Here is a 16,851-nt window from a genome sequence, read left to right on the forward strand (position 1 = left end):
CCCCGAGGCCTCTCTGCCGTCCCGGCTCTCCTTTCTCCTGCGCAGGCCGGCAGCTCCTGCTCCCGACGCCTGGCTTCGTCGGGTGGGGGGAGGGAGCGCGAGCAATCATTTCCCACACATCTGGCGCCAACTCCGGGAGATTGAATTCCTTGAGGGCTGCCCCTGGTCTCACCATTTTGTGTCCCCACAGCGCCCCAGACCGCCGTGTTTCCCAAGGGTCTTGCTCCACGTCTGCTGAAGGACCGTCATCGGCTAACTGGTTAGCCTCCGGTTCTGAGGACTCATCCTCTAGAACGTGTGCTGACTGCATCCTCTCCTCTCCCGACTGCGGGGACCACCCCAAGGCCGGCGCCTTTGCTCCCCTGGGTCCCTGCTGCGGATCGCGGTTCCGAGCCTCGGCCTCTGGTTCATCCTACACGCTCCCGACACACCTGCCTTTGAGAACAGCACTTCTTATCCTCTTCCTCCCTTCGTCCGAAACCCACCATCGTCTGCCTTTCCCTCCCTATCGAGTCTAAGGCCCCGGCCCGGCCTCTGACGCCCACGGAGCCAGGCGCACTCAGTGTTCCGCCCGCCCGCACTGGGGCCGTGGGTTTTCGGACTGGCAGAGCGCCGCAGCCGCCGGGCCCCTGGTGACCCTCTGGTTAGGCCCCGCTGCCTGACAGGACCCAGCTAAATTAGGCCTGACGCTCCCGGACTTCAAATGTCTTTACTTGTTTATTTCTAGAAGAATTTTGGAAAACTGCATTTCTTACACATTTTTAAGATGACATCTAAAACTCGTCATCCTAAGTTTAAATAGTGTAGAGGATATAACTGTTATTAAAATTTGACATTTGTAGGGGCCGGCCAGTGGCCGAGTGGTTAAGTTCGTGGGCTCCGCTTCAGCGGCCCGGGTTTCGTGGGTTCAGATCCTGGGCGTAGACATGGCACCCTGTCAGGCCACCCTCAGGCAGCGTCCCACATGCCACAACTAGAAGGACCCACAACTAAAATATACAACTACATACTGGGAGATTTGGGGAGAAAAAGCAGGAAAAAAAAAAAAAAGATTGGCAACAGTTAGCTTAGGTGCCAATCTTTAAAAAAAAAAAGAAAAATTTGACATTTGCAGCAGGCAGCTTCCAAGATGGCTTCTGGTGCTCCCACCTCCTGGTATTCATGTCCTGGTGTATCTCCCGCCCCTTGAGTGCGGGCCAGGCCTAGTCGCTTGTTTCCGTCAGTAGAATACGAATAGAATAAGACAAAAATGATGGGGCTTCCCTTAGAAGATTAGGCTACAAAAAGACCTCGGTCTGCTGGCTCCGTCTCTCTCTGGGCTGCTGTGAGCTGCCCTGTGGAGGGCCCAAGTGGGGAGGAGCGAGCGGGCAGCAAGATGGTGAGGGTCTCATTTATAAGTACAATTATCAGCACATAATTGACCCAAATGTAAATAGGAGACAAGTTTTGATAAATAATAAACATAAACTGTTATTTGAAATTCACTTTTTCTGAGATGAACCTTTATTTCCTCCTAGTGGTCATGTTCCTGTGGACAAATACTGCTTGTTCATAGAAAGAGACCACATTCAGCATTTAAAATATTTTAGTTGTAAACCTCAAAAAACCTTGTTTACATAATAATTATGACACTAGTTTTGGCATAGCCATGTTACTCAATTCTTTGAATGCTTTCTGAGTTAGATGCCAAAAATCGCATAGCCATCTATCACCAAATATTTTTAACGATTTGGCAGCTGAAAACTTGATTGAGTCCTCCACAGTCTTTGGAAGGCAATATCCGGAACCCACCTGACTTGAAAAAAAAAGTCCTCAGAACCCTATTAGACACCAGTATTTGGGGTTATTTCTCTGCTTAGGGCCTCGGGGCTTTTACACCCCAGGGCTGGTGAGAGGGCTAAGGTAAACCAGAGGTGGGAGAAGATCCCCACAGCGCCTAAGCCTTCACAGCTGACGTCTTCCCAGGCAGGTAAGTTCTCGGAAGAGGACGCAGGGATGTTGAGATTCTGGAAATCCATTCCCTTCAAGCTGGGATCAGCCAACTTTTTCTATAAAGGGTTAGATCATAAATATTTTAGGCGTTGCCAGCTGGATGGCCTCTGTCCCAGCTATTTAATTCTGCCCTTGTAGCACAAAAGCTGCCATAGACAATACGTAAACCAAGAGGTATGGCTATGTTCCAATAAAACTTTATTTATGGATACTTACATTTGAATTTCGTATAATTTTCACATGTCCCAAAATATTCTTCTTTTGATATTTTCTCCCAACCATTTAAAAATGTAAAAACTATCTTAGCTCCTGGGTGGTAAAAAAGCAGGCAGCAGGCCAGATTTGGGCCACAGGCTCTGTTTGCTGACCCCTGCCCTCAAGTATCCAGGCAGGCGTGCCCCTGGGGAGGCTTCATTAACCTCAGGGGAACGGATGTGAAACTGCCAGCCCGGTTCTTAACCCTGGCTACATAGTAGAATCACATGGGGTGCTTTCAAAAATACCCCTCCCTAGCCCTACCCTCTCCAAACTCATTCAGTTGGTCTGGGGTGGGGTCTGGGTATAAGTATTTTTTTTTGAAGATTTTATTTTTTTCCTTTTTCTCCCCAAAGCAGCCCCCCCAGTACATAGTTGCATATTCTTAGTTGTGGGTCCTTCTAGTTGTGGCACGTGGGATGCCGCCTCAGTGTGGTTTGATGAGCAGTGCCATGTCCGCGCCCAGGATTCGAACTGACGAAACACTGGGCCGCCTGCAGCGGAGCGCGTGAACTTAACCACTCGGCTACAAGACCAGCCCCTAAGTATTTTTTTTAAAGTTTCCCAGGTGATTCTAATGTGCAGCCTGACTTCAGACCACTGTTCTAATTGCCGTAGGCTTTACACAGCTCTCAGGCATGATGCTGCTTTGTGGTATAGTTAACTGTTTCATCCACTCAAAAGCATCACCATTGTAAGATAAAGTCCAATTTTAAAGATTGTAAAATGTAAAGAAAGGGGTGTCTTTAATTGAATGAAGTAGGGTCTTCCTTTCCCTACAAGACTGTCCTCCCTGGTGGCAAGGATCCTGGCTTCCTCACCACTATGGCCTCTCACCCTTCAGTGCTTAGCTGGGTGGGAGGTGTAGAGGAAATACTTGTGTCACCAAACACAAACACAGGTTCTTTTACGCAGCACACAAGAGGGGCCAAAAATAAAAAACTGGAATGCCAGGCTTATGGCAAGGAAAGGGGCTTTTATTATTGAAAGGCAGACAGAAGAGGAGATGGGAGCTAAAACTCAGATCCACCTCCTCAAAGGGAAAATGATAGGGGTTTTTATTTGGTGTTTTGGGTAGGGGAGAGGAGCCTGTGGCCTTGCTGGTTGTCGCCTTCCCACCAGCCTGTGTTTGGCCTTGTGAGGCTGCTTTTAGGGAGGGAGATGGTGAGATAAGGGAATCCGCAGGTGGCTGTTCTTGGTTGTCTGCTTCTGTGATGGGTGGTGGATTCCTGTGCCAGGAAGCCCAGGAGCTGGGATCTGGGAAGCTTCAGCTTCTTGATATCCTCCAGACCTCAGTTTCCCTGTAGTAAACTTCAGAGACCCATAATCAGCCACAACTTCAGTGTGAGCCCAGCATGAGGCCACCTGGGCTTAAACAATGTGTAACTTCTATTTGCCTGAAGCTCAGGGATAGAAAAGTTAAAGAAACTGATATTTACATATGAACGTAACTTAAAGAAGCAGGGAAAGGGGATGGGTGCCTTTTGAGTTTAACCCCATATATGCCGGGCTTAATGTAGGGGAACTGATATCAGGGCCAGTATCACTTGCTGAGTGCTCATTACCATTGGGCTGCTTGGTTTACTGCACATTCTCTGAATTCTTACTTTCCTCTTCCCTTCTCTGCCCTGACAGAGCCTCACCCTGTGATATAGTAGATGCTTAATAAACATTTGTGGATTCTTTGGTTATGTGAGGATCGGTAGGCTGGTATCAGGAACTGGAGTCTGGTAGGAGTTGGAGAACTTGGTGGTGTCTTTGGCTATGGAAAAAGGGAAAGGCCACTGCTTCTATTCCTGGACAGTGGGAGAGGGGACAAAGGGTCCTTTGCCATGAGGAAGATGGGGTTAGAGTCAGGAGGTAAAGAAACTGTCTCTGATTGACTGGTATTTGTCTCTCCATTATCTGAAGTCATGTGTTGGCTTGTTTGACACTACCCTCCTGCCCCTGCATCCTCCACTCGTATTTACTCTCAATGAAGGACAGGACCAGGAGTCATTTTCCACTATATTCCTAATGCCTAGAATAGCACCCGTCTCATAGCAGATGAGCAATAAATATGTTTTGAACAAACAATTGAATAAATGTATCAACTGAGGTTTACTAAAGTTAGAGAGACTTTCTATGTATGGAAAAATTATTTACAATAATTGGTTTGAATTACTATTCACTTACATTAAGCTGTAAAATTTAAATCCTGATTTTTCTCAAGCTTTTAAATTCAACTTATAAATCTGGCTAGTCCACTTATTAATCTAGCAATATTTATATAAAATAAGAATAATCACTTTTACTTGTTCTTTGATTCATGTGCAGTTACCTCATAAATTTAACATTAAATTGTCTTTAAACATTTACCACCACTCGAAACTTGATTGATTAAATTTTCTTAGTTCAAACCACATCACGAATTTTATGTGTCTGCTTCTCTCAAACATTTCAAATGCTGATCAGGTAAATCAAACAAGCAAAATATTTCTAAGCATTTAAGCCACACATAGAAGTCTAATAAACTAAACTGTTAACAAGCTGTAGTCGGTTACCGCAGTCAGGGTCCCTGTTTTGTCCACGCCTCCTTGAGTAATCCTCTCTCACACTCACTGAGCTTGGTCATTGGAGTTGCTTGGGCCAGCAGGACAATAGCAAATGTGACACACTGGGGCTTGCTCTATCTTACTGTCTTTGGAATCCTTAAACCCCCACGTGAGGAAGCTGAGACTAACCTACTGGAGGATGAGGCACCAGGTGGAGCAAGCCATCCCAGCTGAGGCCACCTAGACCCAGCCACCTCACACTGACCATTCAGCCTGACCATTCAGCATTAGCCGGAACCAGACCAGACCAGCAGAGCTGATCAGTTGACCCACAGAATGGAGAGAAATAAGTGAAAACTTAAGCCACTAAGTTTGGGGTGTTTTTTTATGGAGCAAAAGCAAACTGACACACAGACTGAAATCCTTCTTATTGTAATGGGCCTTTTCAGGCCAAAGTATTTTACTTGAAACCTGGCCCATCCATCCATTTAATAACGGAATCTCTTTCACAGCTTTTGCTTCCTGATTTCAGTTGATGAGGTAATGAACCCTTTATGCAGATTGTAACTACTTCACTGCTTGATTGGAATCCACACTCTTCTAATATTTTACTTTCTCTCTTTTATCAGTTCTCATTTGAAAGTCATTTGTAGATATCTCCCCCATGGTCAATGGGCCAATTACCCTTCTAATCATAAATTTTGATCTTTTTAAACAAATAAATGTATTTAATAATTTCTTGACATGATAAAAAATGCAATGCAGGGGCCGGTCCAGTGGTGCAGTGGTTAAGCTGGCATGTTCCGCTTCGGTGGCCCAGGGTTCGCCAGTTCAGATCCCGGGTGTGGCCCTACATACCGCTTTTTAAGCCATGCTGTGGCAGGCATCCCACATATCAAGTAGAGGAAGATGGGCATGGATGTTAGCTCGGGGCCAATCTTCCTCAGCAAAAAGAGGAGGATTGGCAGCAGATGTTAGCTCAGGGCTAATCCTCCTCAAAAAAGAAATGCAATGCAATACACTTAATATTAATACTAAGGTGGATAACAGAGAATAACATGATCATCTTTAATATATCCTACATAATCATCCTTTTCATGAGTTGAAATTTTCTTCTAGTGCATGTTATGTTTTTCTCCCTTCTGGAATACCCTCGTAGGCTCATGATTTTTCTCAGATGTGTGCCAATGACATATAATGATTATTTCCTTTTTATTGTTCAAATTGTAATGTTTTGGCTAGTGAAAGATCCTTTAGGCTGGCTCTTGTCTTCTTGGTGCCATCCCAGATGGTCTGAAAGGATTTTGCTTTCTGCGAATAAGACATTTCAGGCAACAAGGTATGGAATTAGCTACTTTTCACCAAGCTTTGGTTTTAGTGGTGTATTAGAAACCCCGTTCAGGGATCTAGGGGTGCATATCAAGTTGTCCCATGAGTCTGAAATGGGTGATTTTGCCGTAGATCAGTTTTAGTGATAGAGCTAGAAAAGTTATACTTTAAAAAGGTAAAGAATTCACAATCATGTTCCAATATAATTCCCACTTAACCCAATCCCTAATTGCTGTTGTGATATAAAGAGATTCTTAAATTATTTTACTGACAACATATCTATCTAAATTCAATACAACATTCCCAACTAAATTCAACAGAAGTGGGAGTTGCAAGTTGCTAAACATATCAGTCACATTTTACGGAACAGACTGGAAGGTGGAGAAATATTACCTAAGGGGAGAATTCCATCACATTCTAGAAATGATTATTGTCTGGGAGGCAAATAAATAGATACATAGAGCTTTCTTGCCTCAACTGCTTGTCTTCTTAGCACAGGCACTTTCCAGAATCCTGATCGTCGGAACGTGGCTGAGGGTGTCAGCACCATTCTTCTTGGAGGGATGTTCTCAGAAGGGATGGAAATTGCTGCTGTTCTGTTTCTATTTCTAAGAGGAATTAAAATCAGAGCCAGAGAGAGCTATTGGAACAAAAAGGAAGGGGCCCAGTCCAGGTATCATTAAGCTGAAGTTCATGGATAGGCTCTAGGAAGTCTGTGAACATTTGGACATAATTTGCAAAATATTTATGTGTGAATGTCATTTTCCCGGGAAAGAGAATTCATAAATTTCATCAGATTCTTGAAGGAATTTTGGTATCAACAAAACCATACCAAACCACCACAACAAAACCACAACACTGATTTAGTCTAATCTTTTCACTTAATGAGAAGTAAACTAGGCTCCGATGGAGTAAACCGCTTGCCTGAGGTCACACAGCTAGTCTGTGGCAGAGCCAAGGGTGGAGAGGGAGCCAGGCGGTAAGCTTGGTAAATGGGGTAGAAGTTCTGAACTCTTAGATGGGTTCTTCCTCTTACATGAAGTCAGAGAAGGGAATCACTACATCCAGGAGTAATTATTGAAAGTATATTTTTTTAAAAGGGAACATTGAGATTTGAAGGAAGAGAGGGAAAGGATGTAGATGATGGAACAGAAATAATGTTGGGAGAAATTGAGCAAGATGAGCAAAAGGATCAGAGGCTCAGAAGTGATTCCTGTTTATGAGAGAGAGAGAAACATGTGGTGTGGGCGATAGAACTATGTGAAAGTGCTTGTCAATAACATGGCTCTAATGGTGGTCATTGAGAAGGAAGTAAAATGTAGAAACATTTGATCCAGTCCTGATGGTCTAGTGGTTAAAGTTCAGCACACTCCACTTCGGTGGCCTGGGTTCAGTTCCCGGGCACAGAACCACACCACCCATCTGTCAGTAGCCATGCTGTGGTAGTGGCTCACATATAAGAACCAGAAGGACTTACACTTAGAATATACAACTAGGCACAGGGGTTTTGGGTAGGAAAAAAAAGAGAGGGGACGGTTGGCAACAGATGTTAGCTCAGAATGAATCTTTCCGAGCAAAAACAAAACAAAAAAGTTCCTTACAAAAAAACCCCCCTCATCTTCAAAAAAACCAAAAAAAAAATTTGCAGAATATTTCTCAATCAAAATCCCACAGGCTTTTTCATAGGAATTGCCAAGACTATAAAATGTATATGGAAACTCAAAGCAGACTATCCAAAGCAGTCTTGGAAAAGAATGAAGTTGGGGAACTTATATGACTTGGCTTCAATACTTTCTGTAAAGCTACAGTAATCAGAACTGTACTGGAGAGGGCCGGCATAAGGACCAGCAAGTAAACCAAAGGAATAAATAGAGATCCCAGGAACAGAGGCACACATGCACACTTGGTTTTTGACAAGGTGCCAAAGCAATCCAACAGGAAAAAGACAGTCTTTTTAACAAACAGTACTGGAACAACTGGATCCCGACAGAAAAGTGAACCTCTATGCCTACCTCACACCATACAGAAAAAGTAATTCAAGATGAATCATAGATCTAAACATAAAAGCTAAAACTTTAAAGCCTCTAGAAGAAAATATAGGAGAATATCTTTGCAACTTGGGCATAGATGAAGGTTTCTTAGGACATAGAAAGTAAAAACCATAAAAGGATAAATGATAAATTAAACTTCGTAAAAATTAAAAACTTCTGTTAACCAAATGCACCATTAAGAAAATGAGAAGACTGGGGCTGGCCCCGTGGCCGAGTGGTTAAGTTCACACGCTCCGCTGCAGGCGGCCCAGTGTTTCGTCGGTTCGAATCCTGGGCGCGGACATGGCACTGCTTGTCAGACCACGCTGAGGCAGCGTCCCACATGCCACAACTAGAGTAACCCACAACGAAGAATGCACAACTATGTACCGGGGGGCTTTGGCGAGAAAAAGGAAAAAATAAAAAAAATCTTAAAAAAAAAAAAAAAAGAAAATGAGAAGACAAGACACAGGGAAAAAATATTGTTCATTGTGGTTTTAATTTGCATTTCCTTATTGCATAATAATGTTAAGCACCTTTTCATGTGCTTATTAGCTAGTCACATCTATTAGCTTGTGAGGTGTCTATTGAAACGTACCTGACAAAGAACTGATATTCAGAATGTTTAAAGAACTCCTTAACTCAATAATAAGAAGGCAAACAACTCAATTTTTAAAAATAGACAAAACATGTCAAGGACTGAGTGGGAAGGAGTATGACTATAACGGCCAGACAAAATACAGGATGCCCAGTTAAATTTGAATTTCAGACAAACAATAATTTTTTAGGGCAAGTATTTCTCATGCAATAGTTGTGCTAAGAAATTATCTCTTCTTTACTTGAAATTCAAATTTTTTTTTTTAAAGATTTTATTTTTTTCCTTTTTCTCCCCAAAGCCCCCCGGTACATAGTTGTATATTCTGTGTTGTGGGTCCTTCTAGTCGTGGCACGTGGGACCTGCCTCAGCGTGGTTTGATGAGCAGTGCCATGTCCGTGCCCAGGATTCGAATCAACGAAACACTGGCCCACCTGCAGCGGAGCGCGCAAACTTAACCACTCAGCCACGGGGCCAGCCCCTGAAATTCAAATTTAACTGGGCATTCTATTATTTTTCCTTCTAAATCTGGCAACCGTAGACACGAGGGAACTTTTTAGAGTGATAGTAATGTTTTATATTTTATAGAAGTTTAGGTTACATGGGTATATATGATGGTCAAAACTCATCTAATGGCACATTCAAAATTTGTGTATTTAATTGTTTGTAAATTTTATCTAAAAACACTATGAACAAATATCGAACTCTAGTAAATGCTAAGCATGCTGAAGCACTAAGCGTATTGATGTCTGCAACTTTGAAATGCATAAAAAAAATAAGGTGGATTGATGGATGGATAGAGGAATGGATAAAAGCACAGATATGTGACAAAGCAAATATCATAAAACGTTAATTGTAGAATCCAGATGGTGGGTATATGGGTGCTCATGGTACAATTTTTCAACTTTTATTTATGTTTGAAATTTTCCGTAATAAAGTGGGAAAAATTCAAGGTTGTTTTAGAGGTTACCTTTAAACCATGAAGCACTGATTTGCAAGGAAAAGGCATGGACTTATAATGTTCCGTCACTGTAAAACTCTAAGAAAATCCTCCCCTTGTTTTTGTGGGGCTCGGGGAGGACGGCCCTGGAAGTAGACCCAGCTGCTCTGTCGTCATTCAGAATCTCCGACTATCACCGGACTCTGTAACCCATCTCAGCCCCAAATTTCAGACTGAGTAGCCCCAACCGAATCAAGGTGGCAATTCTCATCTCCTTGGTGTGGCAAGTATAGGGACTCTGCTCTGAAGCTGTAGAAATAAGCATAGAGAGGAGAAATAGTACATCGAATCCATATTACTACTTCGTGTTAGGTTTAGAAATAAATTTTGAAATCATCATGGAAATTTGTAGGTATTATTTCTTAAGGCATTTGAAATATTTAGGAGAATCTCATGGCAGAGAATCTAGCATATTACACTTGTGATTAACTTGAAACATTTAAGAGGATTTGATATTAGTCTTGTGATTTATTTTGATATATCTGAGAAGTTGAATGATAGATTTGGATAATTTGAAATGTGTTTAAGAATCTGATTGCTTTTGTAATCAATGCTCAGATTTTTAAGATAATTTGATTTGTGGAATCTTTAAATTACAACTTAAGGTCTAGGAAAAGAATTTAAATGCTTAGGATGGCTTTGTTGGAAAAAAACATAGGTCTGTCTTTTTAGGAGTTTGATGAGCTTGAGAAAGTAAGTATGTTATTTTGATGGCTATGGTTTGAAATGCCTAGCAAACCTAAGTAACCAAGCTTATTAACATATTTTCCTAAAATATAGATGTTAAATGCCTTTTCCAGAATTCTGCTGTTAGCTGCTAAGATAAAACTTAAAAAAATATACCATTTCACAATCAAAGTGGTTTGGGGCGTGGGGGATGAGGAAAGGTCCCATCTGTGTGGTATCTGCGAGGTTTGTTGATGAAATGGCTTTTGAGAAGGGCCCTGAGAAAGGAGAGAGTGGACAGGAGAGAAGGGCGCATTAGGCAAAGGAAACATTGAAGGGAAAGGCATAGAGTTTTTCCAGGGAATGCAAGTGTGTAGTCAAATGTGACAGGGTGGCATAGGAGTTACCGTAGGAGAGTGAGAAGCCACGGGGCTGTGCTGAGCAGGGCTCTACCCCTCAGCCGGGCTGGCAGTGCAGCATAAGGTGCCCTGGAGCCGTGGGGCCTGAGTGCTAGAAGACCTGTTCAGTCCTTTGTCTGCTTTTTCGCCCATCCATTTGCCCAGTCATTCACTCCTTCAGCCAATCTTTCATTTATTTGGGCTTTATGGATCCCTTACATGTGCCAGGCCTGTGCTGTGGGGACCCACAGATGAAGGGGTATGGTCTCCCCATGCCAGGAGCTCACTGAGAAGTGGGAAGGACAATGAATAGACAACCAGCGGGTGGTACGTACCTTAACAATGGTGTGTCCAGGCTGCTGGGGCCCCTAATGCAGGCTTGGAGGACTCGCTGTTCCACGAGACCAGGCAGAGTGCCCCGGAGAGGCCTGGGTCTCGGTTACATCACCTCGATGACAGGGGATGGCTATTTAGGGTGGTGGCAGTGAGCATGGGAAGGAAGAAACAAAGGAACTCACTCTTTGAATCGTTCTATCACAAAATTCCAAACATGAAGAAAAGTTGAAATGACAAGTAAACCCTTATTCTGACTACCTCAATAGTTAAGACGCTGTCATGTCTGCTCTTCCTATGTCTGTGAGTGTGAGTGTGTTTCAGGGACACGTGAAAGTTGTAAACATCGTGGTACTTGACCCCAAAATATTTGAGCAAGCATCTCCTAAGGGTAAGAACAGCTTACTACATAAATATGGTGCCTTTACTACACCTAAGAAAATTAACCATAACCCCTAATATTCAGTTCATGTTCAAATTTCCCCAATTGTGTCCTGAAATGTTAGTTCTCTTAAACCAGGGTTCATTTAAGTTTCACATATTGTATGGGGTTTTTATGTCTCTTTAAGTCGAGAACAGTTCCCTCATCTTTTTTGTTTTTAAAATGACATTGAATATCCCACATTTTCTATTTGACTGACAGTTTCCTCGCAGTGTCTCTTAGCATTATTTTTTTTCTATTCCCTACACTGCCTGTAAACTGAGGTCTAAAGGTTTGATTCAAGTTTGACATTTTTGGCAAGAGTGCCTCTCAGGCGATGCTGTATACGTCCTATGACATCACATCAGGAGGCCATCAGATCAGGCTGCTCCCACTAGTATTTATTTTACTTATATTTTAACAGCTTTATTGAGATACATTCACATACCATACAATTCACCCATTTTAAGGGTCCAGTTCTGTGTTGTTTAGGAGTCCCAGTCACAGGGTTGTGTAGCCACCCCACAACATTCCACCCCACTATTATCAGGGTAAGTGTGGTCACCTGGGTAAAGTGGCGACTGCCAGAGAAGACAGATCTTTTGCTCTCACTGAGATTGAGCTCTCTGAGCCCAGCCCTGCGTGGGGCACCAGTCTCAGAAAGGCCACAGGATGGAGGATTTAAGGGGCTCCATGTGACCTTTGAAAGCACAGCCCCAGTAGGGTGGTGGGGACAGAAGTCAGATCCCAAGGGGAAAGCAGGTGTTGGGGAAGTGGAGCTCCCACAGGGCCGACTAATGTATGAGGTCTCAAAAATCTTAGGAAAGCCAGCGCTAGGGTGATGGCTGGAAGGAGTGGCCAGTGACTCTGGGCAATGCTGACTGCAGCTCCGGGAGGCCACCACCCTCTCCTCCCCCTTCCAGATACCTGTGTTCTGGAACTCTCTGCCCCACGGCTCATCTCTTCCAGCCCCTCGGGCTGTAGCTCTGGGTTCCTACAGGACAGCTTTTCAGACAAGCTCCAGACATCCGAGGCCCAGGTGAGGGGGCGTGAGGAAACCCGTGTTTCCTGAGCGCCGACCCAATGCCAGCCCTGGCAGGCTTCCCCCAGGTTATCTCGTTTACTCCTCACAAGCGCCTGAGAGGTGGGCATGTTCTAGAAGAGCCAACGCGTCTGGAGAGACGAGGTGTTTTACCCAGGGTCACAGAGCAGCGGTTTCGAGCGCACGAGAATTAAGTCTGAAGATCAGTTTTGAGGAAGATGGCAAGGTTCTCCCTGCTCCCCCACACCCTCAGCAGCCCTAGACCTGGCCCCCCCTCAGGCCCTGGAGCCCGGCTTGTTTCCTTCCAGTCTCACAGCCCCTTTGGCTCCCTTCCTTCTCTGCTCAGCCCCAATTCAAGGCTGGTCACGCGGACTCTCCCCAGCAGTGAGCCAGGCAGACCATCTCTACTGACCGGGGTTCCGGCCTGTGATCGTCACCGCTGGACTCCCCTGAGGCCAGGACCTACGCGGCGCACGATCCCAGGAAATGCCATCAAGCATGGACTCTAGGTGAGTGCGCCCCCTGGTGGTGCGCACGCAGCACAGGCACCAGCACGCGAGGTCCCGCTGAAGTTTTCTTCCTTCCTCCCTCCCTCCCTTCCATCCTTCCTTCCTTCTCCTTTTTTCTATGTTTTGGTACGGAACTGGCAAACAAGATGTGGAAAGGGCATATGTGAGATCAAGGTTAGTCAGTGTGATTAGATCTGGCTACCTGGTGCATCCTTGCTGCTCGTGGAGGCGTACCTGAAGTTCATCATTCTCCGCAGTCCACACAGAGTGAAGAATCTTCTAGGCCAGGGGTACCCAGAGGCATAGGCCTCGAGCTTTTTATACTGTCTTTAGGCTGAAAGATACCAGGAACCCAGAACCTTCAGTCAGGGCTGTGGTGGCCAAGCCAGTCTGCATTCCCGACCGGGCGCAGCTCGTCCTTCAGCTCTCAGGAAGGCTGGACTGTGTGGATCTGTCTTACTTCGAGAGTCTCCATTTCCAGGTGATGGCTTTTTGGTCTGCCTTGATGTTCGCCAGATGGCTTCCTCGCTGTGTCCCTTAGCATGATTTTTCTGTGCCCCCGCAGTTCTTGGAGTGGAGTGGGGCTCACCAAGTCGTGCTCTCAGGCTTTCCAGCTCCCTATGGGGGTCGGCGCCCAGTTGGGACGCCGTTGCAGCAAGATCCTCGGCAGGAGCAGCGCAGGCCCAGGCGCCCCGCGTGGTCCCTCTCCCTCCTCGCTGGCTTTTGGTTCTCGGGGAGGATTCCAGAGCGGCGGCTAAGGGTCCACTCCCCTGGGAGCAATTTTATCGTTAGATTGTAAGTCATATTGTCCTCGACCTTTCTCAGCCACTCATTCTGTGTTCTCTCAGCTCTTTGAAATTACCTGACTCTGCCCAGTTGCCTGTTCTTGGGTCTGGTTTTAATTTGGCTGGGGGCGAAAGACATCCAGAAGAGGCCGGTTGTGTAGTGGTTAGGTTCGCGCTGTCCCCTTTGGTGGTCCTGGTTCGCAGGCCCGGATCCCGGGTGCAGACCTAGCACCGCTCATCAGGCCACACTATGGCGGCGTCCCACATAAAATAGAGGAAGATTGGTACAGATGTTAGCTCAGGGCCAGTCTTCCTCACACACACACAAAAGACATCCAGAAGAATGTTGACTTAAACATTGTATTTTTTTGCACATAAAAGTTCAAATTGGTATGGAGGCTCTGCTTCATGAAGCCCTCAGTGGGCTAGGCTCCTTCTATCTTTTTATTCCCCTGTTCCTGGGGGAATGTCCTGGTCTGCATCTGAGGATGGCATTTCAGCCAGCAGGAAGAGGGGAAGGCAGAGGGGAGGGAGAGCCTTCCCATTTGAGTGTACAACCTGGAAGGTGCTCACCTCACTTCTGCTCACATCCCCTTGACCAGAAAGTTTCTGGCTGCAGGAGAGGCTGGGAAATGTGGTCTTATTCAGGGCAGCTATGTGCCCAGCTGTTCTAGTCCTATGGAAAAAGGGCAGGATGGCCGTGTCTGCCGCAGGCTGTGCTCTCAGAACGCCATAGGTTCCATAGGTTGGGGCTTTGGGGCTGGTTAGGAAACAATACTCCCACCTCCTCCTGACAGTCTGCACCTATCTCCTCCCACCGTCCTTCCCTTGTGCGGCTGGAGTTCGAGAAGATTTGCCCGAACCACCCTAGAGGAAAGGTGACTTTGAGGTTATGGGATGCTTATAGTCTGTCCAGAGTCCGCCATTCCCTCAGACAGGGAGCTGAACCTCAGCTTCACAGGTCCCATAGTCACTGCTGGTGAAATGAAAAAAAGCACTTAATGGAGTAATGTCCACATCCACGCCCACGTCCAGCCCTTCATTTTGAGCTGCCACAGAGGTCAAATTGAGGACATGCCCCTTTTCCTGCTGATGGCTCTTGTGCGTTTCTCCTGCTTTGGTAGAAAGCATGTCCTCTGGCTTAGGTTGCAGACGGTCGTGCACATTTGCTTCTCTGCAAGTCTGTTCCATCTTTTATTTGCTTCTGCTGCCTCCTGTACATGGTGTGATGGGGAGAATGTCCAGCTATATCCTGAGGGAGGGCCAGTGCTGCACATGAAAGATGGTGACGTGAGTTCCTTCATCAGAGCAATAGTTGTGGTTTTCCCACATGCCAACCCTTGGTCGTTGGCAAGGACCCCCACAGTTGCAGCAGTAGTATCCACTCAAACAGCACAATGATGCCATGACATGAAAATGGTCTCCTGGTTATGCTATATCAATTGTATTCATATCATGTGGTTTTGCTATGTTGTTGCTCTTACCTGCTATATAACTATGAGCCCTGTACATTATCTACTGGTCAGATGGAGACCTATTTGGGTCCTGGCCTTGTGGGTGCATTGTGAGGGATAAACAACATCCGAGATGCATTCTGGCACTGTCACTGCTCATCTTTTGATAGTGGATCATGATCTCATGCCCAGAGCAGCATTGTGACAGGTCAGCAATGTCCTAGTTCCTTATAAACCACAAGTCCTCCAGGTGAGATGATCCACCTGAGCATTTCAGTGGCTCAAGGGGGTGTCCTTCTTAGGTGAGCACCAACTTGCTCTTAAACTTGGGGTATTGGTTAGCTCCTTGGTTTCGCCACAGCTCCTACAGGACAAGGAATTCCCCTTGAGGATCCAACCCTGGGTCTTCAGGCCTCTCAGCACTCTGTCATCCCCATTGTGATAACCCTGGAATTTTTGTAGATAGTCGGGTTATGACTTCCTTCTGGCTGCTGGCAGGGTCCTCTATTCATCGGAGTACACACTCCTGCCTCTTGGTGACCTGGTTTACTTCTGGCTCAATGTGTGGCATGATTTTGTTTAATTCAAGCTAGGGCACTGTGAAATACATCATCTTAAATACCTTTCTTGGCCAAAGGGGATTATTACTTATTATTTATTTATTTATTTAGCTCCTCTAGGCCCTGGGGATGCCATAGAGAACAAAATAATGACCTCACGTGAACTGGTGTGAAACCCCCCGCTCCTTTGTATCTTTGGCAAGGTGGTCTGAGGAGTGTTAACCACTTCTTATGGGTGGGGCAATGTGACGGTTTCCAGGGTGTCTGCCTCACCACACACAGGGTGGGCCTCCACCTGACACTGCAGCCTGGTACCACCTCCCCCAACTTCCCACCGTCCACCTCTGCTGCTGTCTGATCGGTCTGCTTCCATGGCAGCCACCCCTCACTTTGCTCAGGCCCGTGTACGTGCTGGCCTCCAGAGTAAGGGAGTGAGGAGACGTCCTCTGAAACACCTGCTCTCATCAGAGACCTGTTCTTGAGATGATGGAGGTCACCTGGAACCCCTGGAGTTCTCATGCCCAGAGCGCCAACATTGCTTCCCCACTCTCAGCCCACTTTCTCAGTACCTGGATGTGGGCTTCCTATCTCCTGGGGGTCCCAAGGTTAGGGACTTGCCCCTGGAGCACGGGTTCTTGTGCTTTTGAGGTCTTTGCTGGGCCCTAGGGTTGCTCATGGACCTCTTCCCTCCTACTTTCTCTTTCTCCTAAACAACAGGTTGTGACCTTGGCCTCAGGTGTTGGGTTTGACCCACTGACCGTGTTTCCTCCTATTTGTCATCGGTTTCTCTTCTGGACGGTCCCCTGCCTGGAGCTGGGCTGGAGACTCCACAGTCCCTGCATTTCTCTTCTCAAACTCCCTTCCGGCCACCTCTCCCTCCTCCTGTGGTTGTCAACACCAGATGAGTCACAGCTAGGAAGGTGGAGTCCAGCTAAAGACTGCATTGAG

This window comes from Equus przewalskii, chromosome 5 (assembly GCF_037783145.1).
Source record: "Equus przewalskii isolate Varuska chromosome 5, EquPr2, whole genome shotgun sequence".
Taxonomy (NCBI): Eukaryota; Metazoa; Chordata; class Mammalia; order Perissodactyla; family Equidae; genus Equus; species Equus przewalskii.